This window comes from Chelonia mydas, chromosome 7, assembly GCF_015237465.2.
Source record: "Chelonia mydas isolate rCheMyd1 chromosome 7, rCheMyd1.pri.v2, whole genome shotgun sequence".
NCBI lineage: Eukaryota > Metazoa > Chordata > Testudines > Cheloniidae > Chelonia > Chelonia mydas.
Window position 1 is genome coordinate 85754193 of NC_057853.1, and position 13096 is coordinate 85767288.

General features: G+C 39.0%; 1 long non-coding RNA gene across 1 annotated transcript in view; it reads left to right on the forward strand.

The window, feature by feature from the left end:
* The window catches only part of LOC122466641, a 46078-nt gene extending 33344 nt beyond the window's left edge, over window positions 1–12734 (forward strand). Inside the window, exons 2-3 of the long non-coding RNA XR_006292316.1 lie at window positions 11042–11282; window positions 12285–12734. This is a non-coding gene — a long non-coding RNA (uncharacterized LOC122466641). The remainder of the gene's footprint in view (window positions 1–11041; window positions 11283–12284) is intronic.
* The last annotated feature ends 362 nt before the right edge of the window (window positions 12735–13096 follow it).

Consider the following 13096-nt stretch of genomic DNA (forward strand, 5'->3'; position numbering starts at 1 on the left):
AATTCATGTTCAACATATTGTCCTCCTAATGCCTGTCTTATTTTACTGGATTTAGGCTGATTTATATAAATGTAAAATAAAAGAGCAGCTTTTGTACTTAAAATCATGAAATTGTGATACAGTAGTATGTACAAGAGGAGAACAGACTCCTGAGCTGCAAATCAGTTGGAATAGAAAGTTGGCATTTACTTCAAGCACGTGACTGGTGAAGATGCATTAATCCAGGCAGCAGGGTGAGAAGGGAAGGATGAAGTGATGATGGCACTAAGGGCTCTTAAGACTTCAGAGGGATCCTCTATGAGGGCACTTATAGAGGAATGAAGCACTCCAGGAAGTCAGCAGATATATATATAATATATATATATATATATATATATATATATATATTAAGAAGAGGAAGCACTTTAAAGGTCTCGTTTCAAGCACCTTACTTTTTCTGTGTCATTTAATAGCCTCATATTAGTTTTCTTGAGTCTTTCAAGTTGATCTATTTGTTTAGATACTATTGAGGAAAAAACTAAAGATGATTTACTGTGGATATACGTGCTATAGGCAAAACAAAACTTCCATCATACTCCTGACAATCACATGTATCTATGCCTGTGGTGTGTACAGTATCAGAGATTTTCTGGGGATACATGTGTTCGAAGTGCGGTGTTCTCCTAAGTTGAAATGCATACCTCAGTTCGGCAATTGGATCTGCATAGAGTTGATTAGAAGACAATGGGATTTGCATAAGACCCATCTCAAGGGTCTGTCCACACTGTTTAGAGCCTTAATTTTGTATCTTTACTCCCTTCAAATGAATTCAACCTTTTATCTGTGTGCACGCACACACTGTATCTGTTATATTAAATATATGCATACCTATAATTTACACATATAGGGTAATTTAAAACTACAGCATTTGTCAATGGTGGTTGTGACGAGATGGATCACAGAAACCTTCTTGGGACTGCCAACTGATGTGCTGAGATTACCCCTGAGCCCGTTTTCGCTAGCAGCATGAGACTTCAGAACCCTGCCTGATTGTGCCAGACAAGCTTCCCTGCTACAGACCTAGACCTGGTCTGAGCAACGTCCCGCAAAAGCTGGAGGCTAAACTGAAAACAGCTTAAGAAGTGTTCCTGTCTCCAACACTCAGATGTCCAGCTCCCAATGGGGTCTAAACCCCAAATAAATCTGTTTTACCCTGTATAAAGCTTATACAGGATAAACTCATAAATTGTTTGCCCTCTATAACACTGATAGAGATATGCACAGCTGTTTGCCCCCTTCAGGTATTGTTAATTAACCCAGAGTATGTATTAAGTAAAAAGTGATTTTATTAAATACAAAAAGTAGGATTTAAGTGGTCCCAAGTAATAACAGAACAAAGTGAATTACCATGCAAAATAAAATAGAACATGCAAGTCTAAACCTAATACAGTAAGAAACTGAATACAGATGAAATTTCACCCTCAGAGATGTCCCAGTAAGCTTCTTTTACAGACTAGGTTCCTTCTAGTCTGGGTCCAGCAATCTCTCACACCCTTGTGGTTACTGTCCTTTGTTCCAGTTTCTTTCAGGTATCCTTGGGGGTGGAGAAGCTATCTATCTCTTGAGCCAGCTGAAGACAAAATGGAGGGTCTCCCAGGGGCTTAAATAGACTTTCTCTTGTGGGTGGAGACCCCCTCCTCTCTCCTATCCAGAATTCAGCTCCAAGATGGAGTTTTGGAGTCACATGGGCAAATCACATGTCCATGCATGACTGAGTTCCTTACAAGCCAAGCCACATTCCTGGGAAAGCCCAGATGTGGATTGGCATCTCCAAGTTCATTGTTAGCTTAATGATAGGTTTCAGAGTAACAGCTGTGTTAGTCTGTATTCGCAAAAAGAAAAGGAGTACTTGTGGCACCTTAGAAACTAACCAATTTATTTGAGCATAAGCTTTCGTGAGCTACAGCTCACTTCATCAGATGCATAAAGTGGAAAATACAGTGAGGATGTTTTTATACACACAGACCATGAAAAAAAGTGAGGATGTTTTTATACACACAGACCATGAAAAAATGGGTGTTTATCACTACAAAAGTTTTTTTCTCCCCCCACCCCACTCTCCTGTTGGTAATAACTTATCTAAAGTGATCACTCTCCTTACAATGTGTATGATAATCAAGGTGGGCCATTTCCAGCACAAATCCAGGGTTTAACAAGAACGTCTGAGGAACAGTTTGGGGGGGGGGGGGCGGGGGGAAGGAATAAACAAGGGGAAATAAGTTACTTTTTATAATGACTCAACCACTCCCAGTCTCTATTCAAGCCTAAGTTAATTTTATCCAATTTGCAAATTAATTCCAATTCAGCAGTCTCTCGTTGGAGTCTGTTTCTGAAGTTTTTCTGTTGTAATATCGCAACTTTCATGTCTGTAATTGCGTGACCAGAGAGATTGACGTGTTCTCCGACTGGTTTATGAATGTTATAATTCTTGACATCTGATTTGTGTCCATTTATTCTTTTACGTAGAGACTGTCCAGTTTGACCAATGTACATGGCAAAGGGGCATTGCTGGCACATGATGGCATATATCACATTGGTAGATGTGCAGGTGAACGAGCCTCTGATAGTGTGGCTGATGTTATTAGGCCCTGTGATGGTGTCCCCTGAATAGATATGTGGACACAGTTGGCAATGGGCTTTGTTGGAAGGACAGGTTCCTGGGTTAGTGGTTCTGTTGTGTGGTATGTGGTTGCTGGTGAGTATTTGCTTCAGGTTGGGGGGCTGTCTGTAAGCAAGGACTGGCCTGTCTCCCAAGATCTGTGAGAGTGATGGGTCGTCCTTCAGGATAGGTTGTAGATCCTTGATAATGCGTTGGAGAGGTTTTAGGTGGGGGCTGAAGGTGACGGCTAGTGGCATTCTGTTATTTTCTTTGTTAGGCCTGTCCTGTAGTAGGTGACTTCTGGGTGCTCTTCTGGCTCTGTCCGTCTGTTTCTTCACTTCAGCAGGTGGGTATTGTAGTTGTAAGAATGCTTGATAGTGATCTTGTAGGTGTTTGTCTCTGTCTGAGGGGTTGGAGCAAATGCGGTTGTATCATAGAGCTTGGCTGTAGACAATGGATCGTGTGGTGTGGTCAGGGTGAAAGCTGGTGTTAGCTTAAGTGTTTCTTGATTGGGCACTTACTGAGAATAGTCTTTTCTCAGGAAGCTGACCAACTGCTTCACTGAGGCTACTTAAAATTAAACAAGTACATAGCCAATATTCATAATTTCAAATACAAAAATGATACATGCATACAAATAGGATGAATATATTCAGTAGATCAGAACATTTGCAGAGATATGTTACATGGCATATGTAGCATAAAACATATTCCAGTTATGTCATATTTACATTCATAAGCATATTCCCATAAAGCATTATGGGTGCAACGTCAAGTTGTGACAGTTATTTCTGATATCTTGAGTAGTATCTCCAGTACCAGTATGTGACAACTCTTGGTACTGCTGATGCTGAATCACTCTGCAGCTCATTCTGCAAAGATATAATAAGACTGTGGGTATGTCTGTGTACTATACCCCACAACTATTCAACTATAGTGTACCAAAACAAGTGCTATAATGCAGCTAGCTTAAGAACAGCCTTAACTTTTTAGTGGTAGGTGAATCGAAAGGTTTGGATTGATGATAGCCACTCAGAAATGCACTTGCTTATCTTGACCTTCCCAGTTTGCAAAGAAAAATCTGGAAGTCCCATGGGAAGCAGCTTTTCTGTGAGATGTTTAAGATTTTTACTTCAAGTCTCAACCAAAAATCTCAAAAATAGCCCATTGGTAACTTATCACTTTTTGTTCTAAAAGTGGAAGTTTTGTTCTAAAAAAAGTTTTAAAAAAAAGTTGTGGCCCCTCTTCAGACGTGATCCCCTACTTAAGTTCTGACTGCATTTTTTGCACATTAATTTAAAGTATCTAAGTGAGAGCAATAGTGGCAAATGCTCCCACCGCCCAGAAATTATTCTAGCAACTGTGATAACAGTAAAATAACAAGTTTCAAGCACCATCAGCTTCTCTAAACATTCATTTTGTTAAGAAACGTATCCGTAAAGTAATCATCATTAGAATAGTAATTTTGTTTGAGCATCCATTAAATTCCTGCTGTGCGCCTGTATTGGCAATCTTGGCAATCTCTTCCAAACTGATAGAAGGATGTATAATATTATATTAACTAATCCTTAGAGTAATTTATCAAGGTCTTTTGAAATATTTCCTCCTGCTTCAGTGGAGGAAGTACGAAAGGTGAGTAGAGGGTTTAAAAATGATGATGAACTGGGAGCGGGAGGTTGGCTCTTATTTCAGTTCTGTATGTGGGCCAGCTCCTGACTTCAAATTATGTCTGTGTTATAGGTGATACAGATTCCCTCTTTCCATACACACAATATAGTAAGAGCAGTAACTTCACCCATACTTTCCTAATGGGATGTATCTCTGAATTCTTCATGCTTTAAATATATAAGCATATGAACGTGGCCTTACCATTTAAAGAGGTAAATTTACTATATGCACTCTTTTTTAAGATACTTATCTGAAACTAGGACAGATACGAGACTAGATGTGTAGCCTGAGAGCTAAAAAGACCAGATTATAAAGGACAAATGTTAAGATAATATTTATCCAGTTGTCTTCACATTAGGATAACTTCCAGGCTGAGAAGATAGAAATGTGGTCAGTATCAGAAAAAACAAGCAGTAAGAGATTGTCAGGAAAAGCAAGAAAGTCTCATGAACCTTTTTGGCTTCAGAAATTGGAACCTTCTGTAGGTTGCTTGTCCTACTACCTGCCTTTCTACCACATCAAACATAGAAGTTACACACTTTACTTGTGTAACTTGCATCACCATTTACATCGCCTCTGAGGTTGGCCTATGGAGCCAAATCCATTCCAGAAGTGATTCAACCGAAGGCAATCGATTACCTACCAAGTATGAATTTGGTCCATTATATTTACCAAGTATCATCATATGTTGCACTTCTTGGTAGGGTCACTAGATAGCAGTTGTCTAAGCACTATAGAGTAGTGTGTAACAACTAGAATTGTGCAAATAATGGATTTTTGGTTCACTGGCAATTCCAAAAAGTCTCCCCCAAAACTTTTGAGGTTGCATGAAGCAGAATATTTTTAAATCAATTTGGGGGCAAAACCCAGTGTTTTGGGTTGAATAAAATATTTTGTTTCCATTTCAAATGTTTTATAAATTTTTAGTTTAAAAACTAAAACTGAAGAAAATTTCTAAACAAAATGTTATTTTGAATTGAAAAATCAAAATAGTTTTTCGATTTTTTTTTTTTAAACACAAACAATTCAGCAAAACAACACACAGACATTCACAAAATGTTTGTGTGGCTGGAGCTGCATTTTTCACCAGAAAACAATTTCAGCTGAAAAATTAACCCTATCTCTGATAACAAAAGCATTGCGGTAAAGTAGAATTAGAATTGGCCCATCTCTGGTGTTCAGCAGAATAAATCAACTGGGCACCGTATAGATTTAACAGTACATGTAACTTATTCTCCAGGCCTTTGAGATAGACGGAAAAATATTGGCATATACTGATATTTGTAGTTTGCCATACAAAGGTCTTCTGCCATTAATGACTTCTGATTTTTCTCTTGTCTAGATTATGGTACGATTGATCAATAAACTGTACATTTTGTATTAAAGTTTGTAAAATGGCACACAGTGTTTTTAACTAAGCTATTTTTAGCAGGAAGTATATGAATCAAGGCTGTCCATTTCATTCTGTGATGTGCTTATGCTAACTGTGGGAGAGAAAAAAACTTCTAACATGTCTCTCTCTGATTAAAATGCCAGAAATTCAGAGTAGGTCAGCAAAGGTTGTTTGTTCTTGCACTGTCTGGAGATCAATAACAGTTGTGAAACACATAGTTGTACAGCCAAGAGAGTTGATAAGGTACACGGATTGCATCAGCAGCTGCAAATAGATCAAGGAGCTTTAAAACAAAAACAAAACAAAAAATGAGTTTTCTCAAACAAAAGGAGAGTAAAGAAGCAAAGGTCAGACAAACCAGAGGGTTTCCTTTGTAATGGCAAGTAAAAGTGTGGTCTTTTCCACAGCGCTCCCCTCCACCCCGCATCCCCTGCCCTCTGTAGAAATGACTGCTTGTTTGAGTACAAGTTTGCACTTTCCTGTCACACCTGGATTGTGGGTGGCCAGACCTAATAGTCAGAGAGAGATCCACAGACATGAGACAGGAGTCAAGAGTCAGCTGGGTCAGGATAGCAAAAGGTCAGAAGCAGGAGACACACTGGAGAGCAGAACCACAAGTGAGAAGCCAAGAGTCATGCCTGGCTGGGATGCCAGGAAATCAAGCAGGAACAGTGTGGAACCCAGTTGTTGAAACGCTTCCTGTTCCTGCTGCTGGTTTAAATAGGGCAAATGAGCCAACCAGATCTCAGAGAAGTATCTTAAAAAGAGTGTATATACTAAATTTACATCTTTAAGTGGTAAGGCCATGTTCATGTTCTTATATATTTAAAGCATGAAGAATTCAGAGACGCATCCCATTGTGGAAGTATCAGTGTGACAGTTATTGGTCAAGCTTTAATTTTAAATCTCAGGGGATGATACAATTTAATATGATTGATGTGATTTTCAAATCCAAAATCTTCACACTCATAGCAGGGCGTGAGATCATGTTTGATGATATTACAAGTTTGGTTGATAAAGGTAACTGTCTTGACATAATATGCTTAGACTTCTGTAAGACATTTGACTCAGGCCCACATGATATTCTACTTAAAAAAAAAAAGTGGGGGGGAAATGAGTACTATACAAAATCAATGTAGCACATGTTAAATGTATTAAATACAGGTAAAATGATCAATCTTAAAATCTAATTGTAAATCAAGAATTATTCAGTAGAGGTATGTCTAGTAGATTCCCATAGAGAACTCTTCTAAACCCCATGTTGTTCACTGTCTTTATCAATGATATGGAAGAAAATATAAAATCATTGCTGATGAATTTAGAGATGACATAAAAATCAGTGTGCAGTGGTAAATTAGGATAAAAGCAGATCAGTTATACAGCCTGGTCTGTATTGTTTGGTGTGGTGGGCTCATTTGAACAACAAGCATTTCAGTAAAACGCAAGATTATACATCTAGGAGCAAAGAATGTAGGTCACACAAGATTGGGGCTGTATCTTATAATGCAGTGACACCAACAAGAATTTAATAGTCATGGTAGATAACCAATTGACATGAGCTCTCAGTTCAGTGCTGTAGCTACAAAGGCTAACCTAATCTTTGCGTGCTTAAGAAAGGGAATATAAGGTAGGTACAGGAACATGGTATTTGGCGGTTTTTTGGCATGAGGGAGACCAGGGCTAGAATACCGTGTCCACTTCTCGCGTCCATAGTTCAAAAAGGATATTGATATATTGGAAAGGGCTCAGAAAATAGCTTCAAGAATGATTCAAGGTCTGGACAACATGCCTTATAGTGAGAGACTTAAGAATTTTAATCCAAACAGTAATAATAATTAATCATTAAAACAACTTACCCTAGGGATGCGGTGGATTCTCGAGCACTAGAAGTCTTTAAATCCAGACTGTCTTTCTAAAAGAGATTTTGTGGCTCAAATAATTGTTACGGGGTTGATGCAGAAATTATTGGGTGAGATCCTATGGCTTGAGTTATGCAAGACGTCAGACCAGATGATGATGATGGATCTTCTGGTCTTAAAATATATTAACTAAATCTCCTGCCATTGCTGACCATAGCATCTATTATGTAGCAAATATTTAAGTGAAACTTATAGCCCAGAAGTGGTTATTGAGGTAAAAATCGGTTTCTAGCAGGAGCTGTCTTTAGCTAGAGGTCACACAAAATTGTACTGGAAACTTCGGGGATGGTTTAATTGTAGATTTCATTTTGCAACTAAGAAGCAGCTCCCTTGGAGGTGGTTCTTAGTTGTACAGTGAAATCTCCATTTGTATCTTAAATTCTATGCTCTCCAACAGTAGCATTATTAAAAAGATCAATTATTAGAGCTCCTAAGACTTAGAAACAGTTTGGAGGAAATGTTTCAATGTCACATCCTGCCACATTTCTTAAAGACATGTAGACATTATATTCAAGCCCCCAAAAGCCATATAAAAGGGTTCCATTGGAATCCTGCTTATACGAAACTGAGAAGACAAATGGTTGTCTAACAAGTATGCTATAAGCTGGGGAAGCAAAAGAGGAGGAGAACGACCTGGGTATATTGGTTGATCACAGGATTGCTATGAGCCATCAGTGTGATGCAGCTGTGAAAAAGGTTAATGCAGTCCTAGCATGCATAAGGCAAGGAATTTCCAGTAGAGAGAGGGAAATGTTAGTACCATTATACAAGGCACTGGTGAGACCTCATCTGGAATACTGTGTGCAATTCTGATCTCCCATGTTTAAGAAATATTAATTCAAAGTGGAACAGATGCAGAGAAGGGCGACTAGGATGATCTGAGGAATTGAAAAACTACCTTATGAGAAGAGACTCAATGAGCTTGGTGTGTTTAGCCTTACAAAAAAAAGTCTGTGGGAATCTATAAATACATCAGAGGGATAAATACCAGGGAGGGAGAAAAGTTATTTAAGTTAAGCACCAGTGTGGATGCAAGAACAAATGGATGTAAACTGGCCATCAACAATTTCAGGCTTGAAATTAGGCAAATATTTCTAACCATCAGAGGAGTGAAGTTCCGGAACAGCCTTCCAAGGAGAGCAGTGGGGGCAAAAACCCTAACTGGCTTCAAGATTGAGCTAGCTAAATTTATGGAGGGGATGGTATGATGGGACTGCCTACAATGGCATTTGGCCCACCTGCGACTGCAGTAGCAAAAATCTGCAATAGCTGCAGATGGGACACTAGATGGGGAGGCTCTAAGTTACTACAGAGAATTCTTTCCCAGAGAATTCTGGGTGAGTCTAACTGATTGCCATATTTGGGGTCAAGAAGGAATTTTCTCCTGGGTTAGATTGACAGAGACCTTGGGGAGTTTTTGCCTTCCTCTTTAGTGTGGGGCCCAGGTAACTTTCAGGTTTAAACTAGTGTAAATGATGAATTCTCTGTAACTTGAAGTCTTGAAAGCATGATTTGAAGACTTCAGTAGCTCAACCAGAAGTTAGGGGTTTATTTCAGGAGGGGTGGGTGATGTGCAGGAGGTCAGACTAGATGATCACTTCTGACCTTACAGTCATGAATCTATGCAGTATGCACTTTGCTCGTATATTTTATGAAGTATTTTTGATTAAAAAAAACTGCATGCAGCTACTGTATTGCCAATTGATACTTGAGTCTAAAAATTAGATGTAACACACACACCAATTATTATCTGTTTATAAATCTGGTATTACAGTTAATTGAAGATCTAAGTAGCTAACAGCACTATAATAAGCAGTTACAATTGGGTATTTGAGAGTCCCCCTTCTTGTTCTTTTCTTTCTGCTGCACTCTTGTGCAGACACTTACAATATACCATTTCAAGACAAAAAAAATTCTAATCAGTTAATGAAATGTGCTGCTTTTTACCACATACCGTGATAATGGATCTTCTGGCCTTGAAATATATTAACTGAATCTAAGTGCCATTTTCATCTCATCCTGTCACACCATGTATTATGTAGCTTAGGTCTTGTCCAGAACAGGGTTTTAAAAGTCTGATGTTAGTATGGGGCAGCCTCGGCTTTGACTCAGTTCAGCACATGTTAAAAACTGTGTGACTTCCCTATATTAGACTCTTAAAACATGTTGTCACATGTTATTTAATGTGCTAATATTACACTTGTAAAAGGTAGTTTAGACTAGGCCTTTGATAACGTGGTAGAAGAGATTTTCCCATTTACTCTGTCAAGAAGGTCTAGTCTATGCCCATTCAGCTGCACCCTGCTGGATGGTGGGAGCCAAAAATAAACCACTTAAAATCTTTTGCTTTTGTGGCTAGTTTTGTTCTAGCCTGACATTGTTTAGAGCAGATGAGTGGCTTTACCCAGGGAGTACTATACCAGTGATAATAGCTGGAGTGCAGTTTGCTATGGGTTTCTTTCCATGGGCGTTCCACAGGTTGACTGTGCATTGTGTGAAGAAATACTTTCTTTTATTTGTTTTAAACCTGCTGTCTATTAATTTCATTTGGTGACCCCTAGTTCTTGTGTTATGAGAAGTAGTAAACAAAGCTTCCTTATCTACTTTCTCTGCACCAGTCACGATTTCGTAGACCACAATCATATCTCCCCTTAGCCGTTCTTTTTCCAAGCTGAAAAGTCCCAGTCTTATTAATCTCTCCTCATATGGAAGCTGATCCATACCCCTAATCATTTTTGTTGCCCCTTTCTGAACCTTTTCCAATTCCAATATATCTTTTTTGAAATGGGGTGACCACATCTGCACACAGTATTCAAGATGTGGGCGTACAATGGATTTATATATAGGCAACATGATATTTTCTGTCCTATTATCTATCCCTTTCTTAATTATTCCCAGCATTCTGTTCAGTTTTTTTGACTGCCACTGCATATTGAGTGGATATTTTTCAGAGAACTATCCGCAAAACACCTTACTATAAATCCACTTAGGACTAAATCAAGAATCGCCTCTCCTCTGGTGGGTTCCAGAACAAGCTGCTCCAAGAAGCAGTCATTTAAGGTGTCAAGAAACTTTATCTCTGCATCCCGTCCTGAGGTGACATGTACCCAGTCAATATGGGTATAATTGAAATACCCCATTATTATTATTGAGTTTTTTAGAAGGAGACATATTGTGGAAGAGGTCAAGTGGAAGGAGGCATAACTAGTTTCATATGATGGACTGTTCAGTAAGCCCTGTATCAAAGGGTGAAGATTTTGAAGGCCTGCGGGGCAGGCAGGTGGGACAAGGAAAATGGCCTGCAACAAATAAAGTAGTGTGGGTTGGATACCTAAGCTGGCATCTAAGTATTGTGTGGGGTCCCAGGCTGGGGGTTTCCAGAGAGGGTAGACAAAAGCTCATGCTTCGCTCCCTTGTATCCAGGCAGAAGATTAAAGATCCCAGAAGGAGGACTGTGGCCCAGAGACAGCAAAGGACTGTGTATTGTTTTCTTGGAATTCTGATATCCTGTAAAGGGAGGATTCTCTGGTTTGGTGGAAAGCTAAACCACATTCAGTCACCTAACCAGCCACAGGAAAGCTGAAGAACAAACCACCCAACCAGCCGGGGGAGACTGTACCAGAGTAGGGAAACTGGACATACCCTACATCCTGACACAAGAAAGGTAAGAAACACACAACAGCTGTTGTGAAATTATACAGACCCCTATCTTATGGTGACAACTTTGTTTTCTAGTCTTATAAATTTGTGCTATGAACTTCAACAAGGATTCCATGTACATCAGAATTGCATCTATTTTACCATTTGAACTTTTGAATGGGATGATTTCTCCCATTTTCTCTTTTTTTTTTAAATTTATACAGCTACATATTCAACATTTAACTCAGAAAAGCATTTTATTTCACGTATAATGGAGTACATATGGATGGAGCTTGTATTAATCATATTTACAGAAATGTTTGTCTATTGCCTATGTACACTGAATAACAATTATATATATCTTACTCTACTGCTTTTCCAAGATCTATTTTCTCATATGGTTGTGTCCTCTCAACTCAGAAGTTACATATGACAGATGCAATGCTTATTTTTAAACCTTTCTGATTCCTGCTAATATGATATTATTTCATTTTTATACAGATCATCAGAATGTAGAGAGGACTGTGCATATTTTGAAATGTATTGAATTTCATGTGTATAATGAGAGCAAATATATTTTGGGGCTGTCTATGTTGATTGCACAATTGTGCAGGAGCAACTAGATAAGTGTTGGTTCAACAAGTACTTCAAAGTATCCGAGATGACAGTTTGGCAGATCTTCAGGCTCATGAAGCAAGTTTCCTTGTTCTCTTTGTAATGTCTTCCTAAATTTGGAATGTGCCTGGCATATTTTGGGCACTACTGCAATATAAATAATCATGATAGCCTTCATATTGTAAATCAGTTGCTTAAGGCTGAATATTTCTTTCAGGACTTTTTCCTAAAAGTGATTGGATGTTTAGTCACACTCCGATAGCCACCCATTTAGGACTGTGAATTCATGGCTGTGTGACCTGGTTTTGTTTTGGTTTTTTGTTTTTGTTCGGGGGGGCAATGAGGGGTAACCTGACTGCTAATTGATTCATGGCTGTGAGGGAGCCATGCTGGTTTCTGTTTGTCTCACTAGGGATGCTGCAAGATGCCACCTTCCCACCAGTTGGCTTGTCAACAGCCAAGCTGTCTCTTCTTCTAGCCACAAAAAGAGTCATCTCATTGAAGGAATCAGCAGAGCCTCAGGCTGCTGGTGCACACAGGGACAGAAGAATAGACCCATCCCCTCAACCTTAACAGCAGTCTCCCTCGGGGAAGAAGGGGCACGGAGAGAAGAGAAACAGAATGGATTGGACGTTGGAAGAAGAGAGAGAGTAATGAGGAGGATCCTAAAGAGACAGCTGAATACACAAAGGGAGAAGCAAAGGAAGCAGAGTGAGTAGAATAAGGGAAATAAAGGGGAACAGACTGTATCGTATGAAAGAGTGAAATGGGCTGAATAATACAGGAAAAGGGTAAAGAATGAGAAGAAAGGGAATGCTGCTGCTCATAGAAAGGAAAGTTGATAGAACAATACAAATGGAAAACAATAGACCAAAAGAGAGGGAACAAGCTGTCAGAAAAAAGAAAATCCACGTACAGACTTTATACTAGTGAATTGAAACACATGCTAGATGCTTTTATCTCATTTCCCAGGCAGATAGCAATTTTCAACACTTATATTACATTAATGTTGCTGACTTCTCTGACCCTGACATGTTTTATACAGCTTCATCTTGGTCAACTGTGACAGAGCCTTCAGCAGACCACTGTGTTTCCCAGTTGCTTCTAGTGTTAATACATTTTGCTAACAATAAGCCTATATTTTTCCTTCCCCAGTTTCAAGCCATTATGCCTTGTTATACTAGATCAGTCCCTGTAATTAATTTGTCTTGATGGATAAGGAAC